Source organism: Cottoperca gobio, chromosome 1 (genome assembly GCF_900634415.1).
Source record: "Cottoperca gobio chromosome 1, fCotGob3.1, whole genome shotgun sequence".
NCBI lineage: Eukaryota > Metazoa > Chordata > Actinopteri > Perciformes > Bovichtidae > Cottoperca > Cottoperca gobio.
In genome coordinates, this window is record NC_041355.1 from 19750062 (window position 1) to 19765187 (window position 15126).

The following is a 15126-nucleotide window of genomic DNA, read 5'->3' on the forward strand; positions in this document are numbered from 1 at the left end:
GGACGAAGAAAGAAGCTGAGCAAACATTAGCGGTAACTTGTGTCCACCGGGGAAACACTGACTGAATAACGTGAAACTGCTTTGTTGAGTGTTTTTACCGGGTTTTAATCACCGGTTCCATTTGTTTTGTAGAGGAGAAGACCTCTGTGAATAATTTGGCTCTTGGTAAAAACCTCCTGAACGTCTGGATCTTAAGTTAAGCTGAACAAACATTAATGGTTAGGTCGCAGCCACTCCACCCTGTGTCTGCCAAACTGCGTCGGAGAAACACTGATTCTTTACATGAAACTGCTTTATTCAATGTTTTTGTCTGTTTTCCTCACCGGGTCTGTTTGTTTTGGAGAAGAGGAGACCTCTGCAGATAATTTTCTTCGCACTTAAAACCCCCTTGAGTGATGAACACTGAAGGAATCCTCACCGGGAGATGCTGACTGCAATGACGCAATGGTGGAGAAGAGAGTCTCTAAGAGTACAATGGGAGCCAGAGCCTTCAGCCATCAAGCTCCTCTCCAGTGGAACCAGCTTCCAGTTTGTGTTCGGGAGGCAGACACACTCTCCACATTTAAGAGCAGGCTAAATACTTTCCTTTTTGATAAAGCTTATAGTTAGGGCTGGCTCAGGTTTGCTGGATTCATCCAAACTTTCTCTTTTTCAACACAACATCATTTCTGTCAAATATTGTATTTGTACTATGTTTATCGTGTACACATGACATCTATTGCTCGTCTGTCCATCCTGGGAGAGGGATCCCTCCTCAGTTGCTCTCCCTGAGGTTTCTTCCATTTTTTCCCCTTTAATTGTGGGGTTTCTTTTAGGAAGTTTTTCCTTGTGCGATGCGAGGGTCTAAGGACAGAGGGTGTCGTATCCTGTACAGTCTATAAAGCACACTGGGACAAATGTATAATTTGTGGTATTGGGCTATATAAATAAATTTGATTTGATTTGATTTGACATCACCTTATCGTGGTGGAGAGGTTTGTGTGTCCCTATGAACCTGAGAGCTGTGTTGTCTGGAGCCTAGTGCTCCTGGTAGGGTCTCCGAAGGCAAATTGGTCTCAGGCGAGGGGCCAAACTAAGAATGGTTCAAAAATGACCTCATGATACAGAGGGAAAGGAAAGGAGAGACCCTGCCCGGAGGAATCCCGGGGCCCCCATCTGGAGCCAGGCCCAGAGAGAAGGCCCGACAGCGAGCGCCTGGTGGCCGGGCTTGCCAAGGAGCCTGGTCGGGCTCAGCCCGAAGAAGCTACGTGGTGCCTCCCATCCATCCATCCTGTGGACCCACCACTCATGGCAAAAACCGCTAGGATTGGGTGCGCTGTCACAGGTGTAGCAGTGATGGTCAGGGATCTCGACCAGACCCGGGCAGCAGAGGCTGGCTCTGGGGACGTGGAATGTCACCCCTCTGTGGGGGAAGGAGCCGAAACTAGCACGGGAGGTGGAGCGCTACCAGTTGGATCTGGTGGGGCTTACATCTACGCACAGTCTTGGCTCTGGAACCGTACTCCTGGATAGGGGTTGGACTCTATTCTTCTCCGGAGTTGCCCAAGGTGTGAGGCGTCGGGCGGGTGTGGGGATACTCACAAGTCCCCAGCTGAGCGCCGCTACATTGGAGTTCACCCCGGTGGACGAGAGGGTCGCCTCCCTACGCCATCGGGTTATGGGGGGGGGAACTTTGACTGTTGTTTGTGCCTATGCCCAAAACGGGTGGGGGAAGATTCTGGACAGACCTGGTAAGCCCAAACGGGTAGTGCGGGTGAACTGGGAACGTCTGGAGGAAACCACTGTACCTGGAGATCTTCAACTCACACCTCCGGCGGAGCTTTTCAGACATCCCTATGGAGGTTGGGGGCAATGAACCTGAGTGGGTCCATCCATCCATCGTCTACCGCTTATCCGGGATCGGGTCGCGGGGGCAGCAACCCTGAGTGGGTGATGTTCAAAACCTCTATTGCTGAAGCTGCGGTGATGAGCTGTGGTCTAAAGGTCTTAGGTGCCTCAAGGGGCGGTAACCCTCGAACACCGTGGTGGACCCCAGTGGTCAAGGAAGCCGTCCGATTGAAGAAGGAGTCCTTCCGGGTTATGTTATCCGGGAGGACTCCGGAAACAGTTGCAGGGTACCGAAGGACTAGAAGGGCGGCAGCCTCTGTTGTGGCAGAGGCAAAACAGCGGGTGTGGGAGAAGTTCGGAGAAGCTATGGAGAAGGACTCTCGGTCGGCACAAAGGTGCTTCAGGAAAACCATCGGGCACCACAGGAGGGGGAAGTGGGGAACCATCGAAGCTGTGTACAGCAAGGGTGGGACCCTGCTGACTTTGACTGAGAAGGTTATCGGGCGGTGGAAGGAGCACTTTGAGGAACTCCTGAATCCGACTAACACGCCCTCTATGGTAGAGGCAGAGCTGGAAGCTGATGGGGGATCATTGTCAATTTCATTGATGGAAGTCACTGAGGTAGTCAAACAAGTCCATAGTGGCAAAGCCGCAGGGGTTGATGAGATCCGTCCAGAAATGCTGAAGGCTTTGGGTGTTGAGGGGCTGTCTTGGTTGACATGCCTCGTCAACATTGCGTGGAAGTCTGGGACAGTGCCTAGGGGGTGGCAGACCGGGGTGGTGGTTCCCCTATTTAAAAAGGGGGACCAGAGAGTGTGTGCCAACTACAGGGGTATCACACTTCTCAGCCTCCCTGGTAAAGTCTACTCCAAGGTACTGGAAAGGAGGGTTCGGCCGGTAGTTGAACCTCTGATTGAAGAGGAACAATGCGGATTCAATCCTGGTCGTGGAACAATGGACCAACTCTTCACTCTTGCAAGGATCCTGGAGAGGGCCTGGGAGTATGCCCATCCGGTCTACATGTGTTTTGTGGATCTGGAGAAGGTGTATGACCGGGTCCCCCGGGTGATACTGTGGGAGGTGCTGCAGGAGTATGGGGTGGGGGGGGTCACTTCTGAGGGCCATCCAATCCCTGTACGAGGCGTAGTCATGGTGGAGAGGGGTTGCAGTTCGGTGGCCTGAGGATCTCATCGCTGCTCTTTGCAGATCATGTGGTCCTGATGGCATCACCGGTCTGTGACCTTCAGCAGTCACTGGATCGGTTCACAGCCGAGTGTGAAGCGGTTGGGATGAGGATCAGCACCTCAAAATCTGAGGCCATGGCTCTCAGCAGGAAACCGGTGGATTGCCTACTCTGGGTAGGGAATGAGCCCTTACCCCAAGTGAAGAAGTTCAAGTACCTCGGGGTCTTGATCGCGAGTGAGGGGACGATGGACCAAGAGATTGGCCGGAGAATCGGAGCAGCGGGGGCGGTACTGCAGTCGCTTTACCGCACCGTTGTGACGAAAATAGAGCTGAGCCAGTAGGCAAAGCTCTCAATCTACCGGTCGATCTTTGTTCCTACCCTCACCTATGGTCATGAAGGCTGGGTCATGACCAAAAGAACGAGATCACGGGTACAAGCGGCCGAAATGGGTTTTCTCAGACGGGTGGCTGGCGTCTCCCTTAGAGATATGGTGAGAAGCTCAGCCATCCGGGAGAGACTCGAAGTAGAGCCGCTGCTCCTTTACGTTGAAAGGAGCCAGTTGAGGTGGTTCGGGCATCTAGTAAGGATGCCACCTGGGCGCCTCACTAGGGAGGTGTTCCAGGCACGTCCAGCTGGGAGGAGACCCCGGGGAAGACCCAGGACTCGGTGGAGAGATTATATCTCCTCACTGGCCTGGGAACGCCTCGGGATCCTCCAGTCGGAGCTGGAGGATGTGGCCCGGAGAAGGGAAGTTTGGGGTTCCTTACTGGAGCTGCTGCCACCGCGACCCGATCCCGGATAAGCAGTAGACGATGGATGGATGGATGGTTGATATGACAACGACTCCCTTGATCCCACGCTACTTCCGGACGCCACCAAACTCTGTGTTTTGTTTTGTTTTGATAGAGAGATCCCTGTGGCTGAAAATGAAATTATAAAAAATTATAACTAACTTTCTCATTTAAATACTCATTTAATAACAGTTTACACCCCACAGACGCAGCTCTTTACAACAAAAGGCCAGTCACTACTGAGGGAGGAGAATCTCTTCTTTTTGGCAGCTGTGACCCTGATCTGTCTGCTATATTCAATTCAACGCTACACCCAAAAGACCTGAGAGCAAGGCCTTTTGTTGAGGTGATGGTAGCACGCCCCTGTCCCGATATGATGATGACGATGATGATGCTGATGAGATAAGAATAGGAGATGAGAAAATTTAAATAAACAAATGTCATGGGTGAGTGTTTCTGTACGGTGGGAGTGTGGGTGTAAAAATAGGTCTTAGCCCTATGAGTTACAGAGCAAACACTCCGCACACAAACGCTAACTCACACAGACACTCACATGTCCAGACACACACACACACACACACACACACACACACACACACTCACTTTCATTCATGCTCTCTGTCACTCTCACTCTCATATAATGTCTAGATTCTAGACATTTCAAAAGTTCAACGCTTATTCTAGACTCTAGAATAAGTGTTGAACTTTCGAGAATAAATCAAAGTTATAGCATTAGCGCATATACTTAAAGTTCAACTTTTTCGAAATGCAAAATCTATTTTTTCCCCTTATGTCTGGCCCTAATACTCTTCTGCATCTCTATTCTTGATTTGTAAACAGATGTTATCACTAATATTCATTTATCTGTGTTATACCCATGTCATGTTTTCTGTTTTTTCTGCATTGTTAAAGTTCAGTCAAATGATAAGGTGCTGAGTCAGTGTTTATGATATGAAAAGTGCTTGTATTCATGGTGCTGCTTCAGGGACATGAGATGAGATCCTCTGATCATCACAAGTTTTGTTGATAGGAAAAGTGTTACCTAGTGCTGCCTCTAGATTAGGGGTGGGGAACCTTGTTCCTATCAACGGTCATTTGTTTTTTTACAACATCCTTCGAGGGCCATACTAATTATTGAACTCATAACTTCTGCAAATTTCTTTAAGACACAGCCCATTCATTTCACCTTTCTTTTATGCTGTGCAAAAAAGTAACTTTTTTATACATGTATCTTTCTGTTTTATCAGAAATCTATTTATCTTGTCACAGCAAAAGAACATATGAAGTAAACAGGCAGTACACAACAATTAAATAGAATACAAAATAAAATAAGTACCAAGTGGTTGATAGAAAATAAAGTGAGTATTGTAAATGGCAGTGATAATTGCACAGCAGTGGTGAAATAGTCTGTTCTTGGTGTGGTGGTCTACCTCTTTATCTTTACATGTTTGTATGTTACGCTCTGCAGAGAGCTGCTTGTTGGGCCAAACTCCGCCGAAGAGCCTTAACTTTATCCAAACACACTCATCCCTTCAGCACGTGCAGTTTGACATTTTCGTGCTGTAATGACGCTCGAGATTATTTTTCATCACCACAAGCGTGTCCGCAGAAACTAGGCACACTGGCCTTTTACTTCCACAGAGAAATCATCGTTCGTCAATTTCTCCTGGAAAGTAAGACATTCCGCATCTACCTTTCTCTGTTTTACACTCGCCATGCTGCGTTCGCTGATGTCAATGACAGTCTCGTTTAATATTGAAGTTTTTTTATATGACGTGACCACGTGATGACACGTTCCGCTCGTGTTGTGTTCAAGGACCCTGACCTTGGCCAGGAAAAACAGTCAGTCGCCCGTTTTTATTCTATTGAGGTCTAGATATATATTAATTTTTCAGCATTGACTTTTGGTTTCACACGAGACAGGAACTCCTCTTCTCTCCCCCACCCAACCTAATCAGCATATTATGATATCATTTGAAGTGGGTGGGAAAGATCAGGGGGCAGCAGAGCCATTAATAATCATGTTCTGCAAACCATAGTCCCACGAAACGTCTAGGCCAGGGGTCGGGAACATATGACTCGTGAGCCATATATGGCTCTTTCGATAACGCAATATGGCTCGCAGACAATTTTGAGCTTACGTTTTTTAACAAGTAATAAATAATTATATTGCGTCATTTTAAAGTAAAACATTTAGCAGCGGATTTGTTTTTAGTTCTCCCCTCTCCTTTTCTCCGCTCGGTCTCTGGCTGTAGGTTAAGGTGTGTTTACACGGTTGTGTGTAGGGGGCGGAGCCCTGCCCTTTGCGAAACCGAGCAAAGGAGAAACTGCACAAAGCAAGCAGTAGACCGGGGGTGTCAAACCATACCTGTCAACCCTCCCGTTTTTCCCGGGATTATCCCGTATTTTTACTTCCATCCTGTTTTTCTCCCGTTTAAATATTCTCCCGTAATTATCCCGTATTTTTAACCTTTCAAAAAAAAAAATAGGCGTATAAAAAAAAGTGTAAAGTGGCCTCCGGTAGAGCAGATGGCAGTATTATGTTTAACTTTAGCTGAAAAACGTTATCCGCCAGTAAACACACAGAAGAAGAAAACAGGGAACAATAACACAAAAAAAGAAAACGAAAACATATGGATGAGAGTCGCAGTTGTACCTGCCAAACAAGTTAAAACTTTATGTAAGTACCAAATGGGAGGAGACCTTCCCTTATTTATTAATATTATTATTATTCAAGAAAAATCGTCCAAGCACAAGCACGCCAAGAGCCACAAAAACATACACTGTCAATAACTTCATGTGTAGCAAGAACTGTTTTGGAGGCAGACCAAGTGACCAAAGCTGAGGGAAAGATGTCGATGCTTTGCGCTAAAAATAATGTAGCCTTCAGCTTCTGCGTTGATTTCAGTCGCAGTGTAGCGACATGTTTCCCGACTCTGCCATCACAAGGAAGTAGGCTACTCGTCGGGGGAAACAAAAGCCACACAACTAATAAAGTAATACATACTTTAAGTAAACATGTATTTCCTGAATGTATATACCCGTCCCTTATGTGTTTACGTTTACATTGGTGGCTGAGAGCTGTTAAGATATGGGCGGAGTCCGGCAAAAAATGTCCCTTATTTTAAAATTCCAATGTTGACAGGTATGTGTCAAACTCTATCACAGAGAGGGCCAACATTAAAAACTGGGACTACGTCGAGGGCCAAATACGGTCCACATTTATTGAACAGGGTACACATATTGGATAAAGTGCAAAAAGATATGGAACATATTTAAGTCAACTGCAAACGGATTGCTGAGCAGTTCAATTAAAATATCTGAGCTGCAAAGTCGGCAAAGACGCTCAGTTTATCAGCAGAATGTGGTCGGGAACACAGCGGTGGAGATGTTTGTCAGTGTTTGGAAACACGTAGTGACCAAAGTTTCCTTGCTGCATCCGTGTCTCCCACAGGCAGCTTGGCTTAGAAAGCTCTCACTGCATCACACATGTCTATGATCACACGGCCCTGAAGCTGCAGGTTTGACAGTGAGATGATTCGTTATGTCGCACAAACAGGCCAGCTCACATCGTCACTTTCGTCCCAGAGATCTGTGGTGTCTTTCCCTTTGCTTTCCAAAAACTTTAATTTCTTTCACACATTTATATACTTCCTCAAATGTATTTTCCCGTGGTTGTGCCATGCATTGATTTAATTACCAAAACCGGCGGGCCAGTTATCACAGACAGTTATTTCTTGCGGGCCGGATATAATTGCCTTGAGTTTGGCCCCCGTGCAGTAAACACTGAAACGTGCACATAAATGAGATAAATAACGTAAGCGTTTAGTTTATTTAATAAAAGAACACCTGTTCAATGAAACACTGATACCGCTATTAGTACTCGGAGACGTGTTATTCTTTTTTATTTATATATTTTATTTTATTTATCATAGTAGACATCCCTTTGTCAAAAGAACAAGCACCGATTGCAAGGTTTTGCTAACCGTCGCTCTAAAATTATAGGCAAAATACAGATCTGATCATTGAACATTCCTCAAAAAAGCATATATATCCAATATATGACAACTAAAGCCATCAGTGATGTGTTATAGACTGTATGTAAAACAAATAGAAGGAAGTTTGGTTTTATCCCAGAAGCCATTCAACTTCAAGAAACCTTATTTATATATTGATAAATGCACTTGCACTTTGACACTTTTCAGAATTGTCCCACTCAACCCTTTGTGCAGAGTTACAGTTCATAGGACATTTTCTTCTAGGTAATTGTCCTTTGGGCTGTTTTTGGGTTCCTATTATCTTTGCAATTCAGCGAAAACATTATTGTGTTTAGACAATTCTGGCCCCCGGCTCAGGCCATTAAAGTGGTTCACCATGTGGTTCTCTACTTATCCAAGATCCTATCCAAGATTACAGTTTCTGCTTTCCATGGTGTCCTGGCTTATTGTTTATTTTTATAAAAGTGTGCTCCAGATGTCTCCTTTTTTATCTTAACTTCTAGATGCTGTATCCTAAAAAAGTTAGGAAACAATATTGTTTTGCCACTTCCAGTAAACCAGATATATGACCACCTGTGCTTCTCAGAAAGGTAGTGAAACCAAGCAAATATCTCTGAGACATAATTGACAAAAACAGGAACCTTTTCCAACTACAGTAAAATGTTGCTTTTAAAAGTGTCAACTTTACCCACAGAATACTGGCCCTGTAGCTCGGGCACAGCAGGAATTACTCCCATTAAGAGACTTAGCCAGCTATACAGCTTCAGTACGAGGCAATTACTGTGTTTCTTCAAACACTAAATAAACTGCACAGGCAGGAAGGGTGATTGGGACTGCTTACACACATTAAACAAACCCACACACACACCACCATTATATAATATATAATGTCACAAGATGAGGAAATGCAGCTGAATTACTTAAAATCCCAAGAAATGTCTGAGTAAGAAGCAAGAGGAGTTAAGGGAAGAGAGAGAGACAGAGCGAGAGACGATAAAGAATGAGTCAGCAGTCTGCCAGGAGAAGGGAGTTGAGAGACAGAGGAAGGGCTCACTAGCCGAGCCCTGACAAAAGAATTTCTGGGCTCACTTTACTGTGTTACTTACTGTGTGTGTGTGTGTGTGTGTGTGTGTGTGTGTGTGTGTGTGTGTGTGTGTGTGTGTGTGTGTGTCATTTTCTTTGGCAGGGTGTACATGAAGCCATCCTGTTCTGAGGAATTTGTGTACAACCACAGCAAAGCTCAGGCTTCCATCTCTGTTTTGAAAGAGATTTGTTGAACAGTTTTGCTCGGAGCATTACATAAATACTTGAATCTCAAATGAATAGTTCCACATTTTGGAAAATACGCTTTGTTCGCTTTCTTGCCAAGCATTAGCTGAGAGGATTGATACTATTTTATACTAGGATATATAGGATTATACTAGTCTCGTGCATTATTTAGCCACTGCCAGCAGGCAGTTAGCCTGGACAGACACAGGGGGAACTATCAGGATGTATACCTATAACTTCTAATTCTTCTCAAGACCACTATACATAATGTTAATCTGTACACAAACAGAAATGCTAAAATGATAATTTGTGGTTTTACATTAGTTTATTTTAATTACAAGGCTCCAGGAAGTCACTGCTACTAGGGCCAAATAAATATTTACAGAAACTTCATGTAAAACCACAACATGTGATTTTTACAGTTAATGTTTGTGTTCTAATTACACACATGAGATCAATCCTATTCATTAGTACGCTTTACACTTTGAAGAGAGCCTGGCTATGGATGTATAAAGAAAACTGGATACAGGAACAGCGCCGGAAGACAAAATGTGGAATTACAACGTCCGGTTCTGTCACGTGATGCCATTGGGTGTCATGATCCACTTTTTTTAGGTAAATCAACTTCCCAGTGCAAACATTTGAATAGCCTTTATTGAAATCATTAGGTCCTAAAAGTTGTAAAACTCACTATTAGCCAAATCCAGAGTTGTTTTTGTGCCATCGTTCATGTGAATGAGCCCGAGATAGAGCGGCAGGGAGGGGGGGTTTAAGGAAACGCTAGTGCGCTTGCTTTATTGGTTCCATGGATGCAGAAGATCTGGGTAATTATATAGCTGGAAGTCAAATTATTTTGCTGTCATGCACCACTCAGCAGCTTTTATGTGAATGAACGGGGCCCGCCTCCAACACTGTAAGGGTTGATTATACAAAGAGGGGTTGACCTTGTGTCAACCCCTCTTTGTATAATCAACCCTTCCTAGCTTCTTGGACAGCAATCTGTTTGGATGGACTAAAAGATAAACAAGAAAGGAGTCCTCCACTGTCTCACTTCAGTCCAATAACAACTTTAAAATGACTGCGGATAGCCAGAGTAGCTCCAGAGGAAAACTCTGTGAAAGCAGATCACACTTTGGCAGGAATGCATGGAATTCCAGCCCTCATTAAATCTCCCAAAACTACATGGCCTTTGGAAAATGAAATAATCAGTGTAACAGCTTTCCTAAGGATATACACAGACTATCCTTGCATGTGCAGATCTGCACTTGAATGTATCTTTTTTTTCTCACGTTTATGATTCCAGGCGGAATACTCCGCACAACAACACATGGATCTACTTATCTTTTTACAAGACTAATCGTCCAGTTGTGGAGTCTCATTGTGTGGGAGATGTGGCCTTTAGCTGTTTTATAATGTATGTTCCTTTGTGTGTGTGGGTGTATGTGTGTGGTGGGTTGAAATACTTTCTTTTTGCCTGCTCAGAAGTTATTTTTCTCTTGGTAAGAAGTAGGTTGCCTACAGTTTTGCTCAGTAAGGCGTTGAGTCACACAGTGAGAGTTGGATTCCAGACAGATGGAAGTAGTTAGGCCTGTACTACTGTAATGCCACAGTGTAACAGGATTTAAAAAAAATTAAAACTAATCTGTCTATAGCTCTGCTGACATGCCAGATGCCACAGTCTGCAGCCTGTTGTAGTCTATTGTGCTCGCTGGAGATTCAATTGAAGCCACATGATGTAATTGTACTGTTTTGCTATTTCTTCTTGGAACATTTCCCAGTCTTATGTTGCTCACTACCTTGACCATATGAGAACCCACAGACACATCCAAAATCCAGTGAAGCATTCACATGTTTAGGTAAAAGCAATACCACAGTGCGGAAAAACTCTGTTACAAGTTAAAGTCCTGCATTTAAAATGTTAGTACATAAGCATTAGCATCCAAATATACCAACAATAAAAGTACTCATTATGTAGAAAGGTCCATTTCAGGTCATTTCAACTGCATACTGCTGGATAGTTTAACAAACTGTATAATAATACATCATACTTTGCAGATTTCTTTGAATCTGAAAAGTGATAACTAAATAAATGTAGCAATGTAGTAAAAAAGTAAAATATTTCCCTCTAAAATGTAATACAGTAGAAGTATAAAGTAGGGGCGTCCCGGTAGCACAGGCGACCCATATATAAAGGCTGAGTCCTTGCCACAGCGGCCACTGGTTTGAGTCCGACCTGTGGCCATTTGCAGTATGTCATTCCCCTTCTCTCTCCCCCTTTCACAATCTGCACTTCTCACTATCCAATTATCAAAAATATAACTTTAAAAACAAAGTAAAGTAAAGTAGAATAACGTGGACAGAACAAGTATCTCAAAATTGTATTTAATTGCAGCACTCGAGTACATGTTCTTACTTTCCACCACTGCCAAGAGGGTTCTCTGTATTATTAATATAACCAGCTCAGTGTTAGTAGAAGCCAAATAATTACATTTTAGGTAATTTGAGTGGCACATAAAATGCATGGGTGTTTGTTTGCATGCAGCATAGAGATGATAAGCGTGCATTAAGAGCCGCTGATGGCACTCAGAATGTCATCAGGTTCTGAGGTCACTGATGACTCACAGTTTGACATTACATAGGGCATTATGATTGCTGCCTGCTATAAATATCTCTCAGTCCTTACCTCTTTCTCTCTCTGAATGATAAACAAGGCATCAGGGGAACATGTGTCTGAGCTGAAGGTTTGTTATTCCCTATGGATGTATTTCCTGGAGGGCTAAGGTCCCTGGATCCTAACCCAGCCTTGTCCTCAGCTGGGCTAAAAGTGTGGGCAGCCCCCCTCTGTCTGAACTAAAACCCTGCTTCATTTAGTATTCATCAAAAGTGCAATGTGTAAGATGTGCCAGAATCTTTGTTTAAAACGTTCAAAAAGATGAACTTACATTATCAACAGAATGTGAAGAGGTTAGTGTTGACTTCATGTCAAAGACGTCCGTGTGTTGTGCTGCAGAGATCTAATGAAATTAGCATGCTAACGACCTAGCCCGATGCTGGCTGAATTAGTTGACTGTCTCCCGGAGCCGCCACGCGCTTTCCTACCGGCAGGGTGGTCTCCTGATAACGGGGAGGACGAGACCAAGAAGGTCGATTTCTTGTTTCTGCCACTTTGGATTTGGTCTGATAGACAAAATATCTAAACATACACAGACCGTACAGCCCCAGTCAGTGGCACAGTGAACACAAAGATGGCTAACGTGAACTACAGGTCGATGCCTCCTGTACAGATTATAACATAGCAGTGTTATTTTGACAGGCTCTCAGAGTTTCGGCAGTTTGGTCTAATTTTGTGTATTCTTGCACTATTACTAGTATCTTTTATAACTGATGACTAAATTTGAATTGTATGGACCCAGTTTAGAGGTGAGATGCTGCCCCCTATTTCTTTGGAGCAGGTGGCCAGGCATTACACTTTGCACCTTTAAGAGTTTATAGACTCCATAACTAATAGCCTGAAGGTAAAATAATCTGCTTTATTAGAAATTCTCTGGGAGTGATTTGATAAGATTTGATTGACATTTATGGCAACATAAGTAAACATGCCACAACTGTAATCAGAGTCTAATTCAAATGTTCCTAAATCCCGATTGATAGATATATGACATCACCTTTTTCCACTGTCCCGCCGCCCACTTCAAAACAGAGTAAGAGGAGCACAGATACAGAAACCTCTTATGTAAAATAACCAAAAATGTTCTCACTTTTGTAGAATAATTGTACATTGCAGAACATCATCACTGGTGGTGAGAAGAGGTTGAGAAAATATGTCTTCAGGGCCTTTACATCTGTGATACAGCACAAACAAAACAAAAGTTTCAAGAGGGGAATGTCGACAAACAAAAAAGGATGAAATGCAAACTCAAGACAAGCCAATATAGTGTATTAGTAAAGGGTTCCAATTCAAGTACTCCATGATTTAGTATTGCACTTCTATAAACATGGCGGACTCAACAGAGAGATTAAACAAAGAATTGGCAAAATGACAGGAGCAGAGGCAGCGATATCTTGAGTTTACAAAGGTCAAACTGCTGGATCTTAGCTTTTGTTAGACCCTACCACGTCTTTGAAACTCCAGGCCTCGTTTGCAACGCAGGATTTTTTCTTATGAAACTGAAGTCTCCACGCCCAAGCCGAGATAACCCTGATGACATCACCAGAACAGAAATAAAAGAGTCCATCAATTTAAACCAAAATCTCCAATGACGTCTGCATATTACTGTAAATAGTTTTTCATCTAAAACTGTATGGTCGATGAACATTTCAGTTTGGTGAATATGGTCTTTACTGAGCACATATTGTGTCATAATAATAGCACCTCGTCCAGTTTTAGATATTCAACCCTCTACTTTAGCTTGAACATTACCCAGTTAGAGAGCAGAGCTTTATGTGGACTGCTTCACATATACAGTAGCCTTATAATCAGCAGCAGCTGCCACGTCAGGAGCGTATTATTATTATACCCAACACGCCATCCAGTGGTCTATTTGGGAATAATAACCTGGGTTTAATTTAAACCAGACTTGACTCCATTTGGCCTCCAGATGGTGACACATGTCACTGATTAATGGCTTGAGCAGGGCCTTATGGGAAATATACTCCTCCTGTCTGACTCCACTGAGGTAGTGCGGCGCTCTGCTTTGACTATGTGTCTTGGCAAGACTAGGAAACATCACACACACTCTCAAACAACAGGGTCATTCTCTCTTTGCTCTATCCCAATCTCTTTTCCCCCCATCGTCCTCCTGTGTATGTCTTTCCCAGTGACAATAGCCACATGTTGCAGCCTTGCATGAGGATTTCCATTACCAAAACCGGAGAGGATAAAAGTGAGTTTTCCAGTTACAGCACTTTTCCTCAGTCTGTGTACTCTGTGTCTGTAGGCTTAGGTTTGTTTAAATAAGGACAACGTCTTTCCAAGGCGGAGTGGGAGGGAGGAGGCACCATACAAATAAAGAAAACAAATCTGCCGTCTGTGCAGATCGACAACAGCTGCTGAACAGACAAATACATACAGTATATATATATATATATATATATATATATATATATATATATATATATATATATATATATACAGTGCAATATGTTTATCCTCTACAGTGTTTTGAGTATTGTAATAAACTACTGTACTTATTTATGGTTCTGATAAAACAGGCAGGAGCTGTTCAATCCTTAGTATTGATGTTTCATTATGACAGCAACTGTGTTGTGTGGTTTATTTAGTATTGATTAATAACAGCAAAATAAAGGTCTATAAACTATAACTATGAACTACAACAGTCCTCAGAGATCTCACCTTCACAGATAGGAAAGGTTTGGAGATGAGGTTTAACACATAAATAAATATATACCTAATAGATCGATACACAATAGATATGAACACCACAGCTAAACAAATGTCCAAATTTACACTGTATGGATTTAACGGGCAGCACATTAAAGGCCTGGTTGTATGATATAAAGAGTGAAAAGAGAGAAGACGAAACAACTGCTGAAATATTCAAATACTTTACAGCTCTACCTTTTTTGCGATATATATTGTGATATGATAAAGTACAGGAATGTTCACCCTAAAAAGTGCAAATCTGGTGCAGTTTGAGAGCAAAATTAATGTTGATGCTGAAATATATGGTGCAGCCATACCTTTAGCATTTTGACACCATGATGAATGAAGAATACAAATATATATTTTATCTCAAATGGAAAGAAACCATGAAATGTAATGAAAAGCCCCAAAACAAATAATTCTGTATGGACAGATATGACTAGGGTTAGGGGGAAAGAACGTTTCTTTTGTAGTTTAGGTGTACTGCCACTTTAAAGGTTCAATGTGTAATTCTGAGCCACCTGCTCCAAAGAAATGAATGAGTGAGTCAGTCAGTCAGTCAGTCAGTGAATGAGTCAGTGAGTGAGTCAGTGAATGAGTGAGTGAGTCAGTCAGTCAGTGAATGAGTGAGTGAGTCAGTCAGTGAGTGAGTCAGTCAGTGAATGAGTGAGT